This window comes from Protobothrops mucrosquamatus, unplaced genomic scaffold, assembly GCF_001527695.2.
Source record: "Protobothrops mucrosquamatus isolate PMUCROS unplaced genomic scaffold, P.Mucros_1.0 scaffold3618, whole genome shotgun sequence".
NCBI lineage: Eukaryota > Metazoa > Chordata > Lepidosauria > Squamata > Viperidae > Protobothrops > Protobothrops mucrosquamatus.
In genome coordinates, this window is record NW_015389581.1 from 61,537 (window position 1) to 63,297 (window position 1,761).

Here is a 1,761-nt window from a genome sequence, read left to right on the forward strand (position 1 = left end):
CCATCCATCCATCCATCCATCCATCCTCTCCTTCTCTCAGCATGCGGGCTGCTCTTTGGGGCAAAGCCCTCTCTCTTGCCAGGCAGCTCTGAGTGCAGGGGAAGGCTAGTCTCCCAATGCTGAAGGGCATTAGGCAACCAGTTTCCTTCTCCAAAAATTCATCACTCCATTAATCAGTTACGGCTTGCCTCAGTTGCTGAACCCTCTCCAGGCTGTGTGCAACCCCTCCCCCCCACTATTAAAATAGGTATAATGCAGCCTTAGTAGGCTGGTGGAGAGATTTTTGGTTCTCTCTCAAAGCAAAACGGCTCTTCACGCACAGGAGCAATATGAATGTCAGAAGTGTGTTCTTAAGACCAGCGCATGAAGCCCAGGTTGCATCAGGGCTTATTTAGCAAGCTACTGCTAGAAGCCCAACTAGTTGGTGGTTTTTATTTCCTCTTTCTCTTTTCTGAGTTTGTGTGGCACTTTTAACTCTCTCCAGGGCTTGCTGTCACTTGTTCTAAAGCAGGTTTGTCCAACCTTGGCAACTTTAAGACTGGAGGACTTCAGCTTCCAGAATTCTCCAGCCACCCATGCTGGCTGGAGAATTCTGGAAGTTGAGGTCCTCCAGTCTCAAAGTTCCTAAGGTTGGACACCCCGGGTCTAAAGGAAATTTTTCAAGAAGTGCTTGAAATCCTCAGAGGTCATTGAATCAGCTGCCTCCTGAATTGGGCTGGCACTAGTTGACCGGCATCCCAGGCCAGCCCTGAGCCTCAAGCAGCCTTAGCTGAAAAACCCAAGGAAGAAGCCCAAGACTTACACCACTTATCCCTCCTTGTGAAATTGGGCACTTCTGCATACAACCCGCCCCCCTGCAATTTTACTGGCCATCTGCGGGGGGGGGGGAGAGGGAGGTAGGGAGACCATTTTGTGCAAGGCCTCCAAACATCCAAATACTGGAAGTGCCGTTTCTTGCCCCTTTCAAAGCTGAGGGAAAAGAGGGAGGGGGGGCTTGGGCTTAACCCACTTTTAAAAGCGTCTTTATAGCCCCCAAAATGGTGTCATGTGAAACCCCTTTAATATTGTTGGATGGCTCCAACTCTGGCCCCGGCCCCCTCAGCCATTGCTCAGGAATGAGCTGGGATAGAATGATCAGTTATCCCCTAATACAGTGGTTCTCAACCTGTGGGTCGGGACCCCATTTGGGGTCGATTGACCATTTCACGGGGGTCGCCAAGCAAGGCTGTCCGCCATTTTTTTCCCCTTTTCCGGCGGGTGCCTTACCTCCCTTGAGCTGGGCCAGCTGGTGGTCGGCCTGCTCCGTCTCTGCCGCTTGCCAGCTAAGCCTCGGCCGGTGCAGGGGGCGGAACCACGCATGCGTGGCGCTCCCGGGCAGGGAAAGTCCTCGACTTACAACCGGTTGGGTAGTCCTCGACTTACGACCGGTTTAGTCCTCGACTTACGACCGGTTTAGTCCTCGACTTACGACCGGTTTAGTCCTCGACTTACGACCGGTTGGGGTCGCAGCATTAAAAAGGTTGAGAACCACTGCCCTAATAGAAAAGGAATAGATAATATTCGGGGGGGGGGTTGCAACTCATAGCTGGCTTTGGGCAATTCCCGTAAGGTGAGCGAACAAAGCTGCATTGTCCGAAGTGCTGCCGCCGCAGAAGTCGGAGCGAGGGCACCTAAGGCGTGGAGGGCAGAGGTCTGATTTCGGGAAGACAGAGGGCCCTCTTTCCTGAAAATGTCAGAAGGATGCCGGCTGGGCTCAGGTTT

General features: G+C 52.9%; 1 protein-coding gene across 1 annotated transcript in view; it reads left to right on the plus strand.

The window, feature by feature from the left end:
- The window catches only part of BRICD5 (BRICHOS domain containing 5), a 17,720-nt gene that overhangs the window by 12,108 nt on the left and 3,851 nt on the right, over nt 1-1,761 (plus strand). The window lies entirely within an intron of this gene.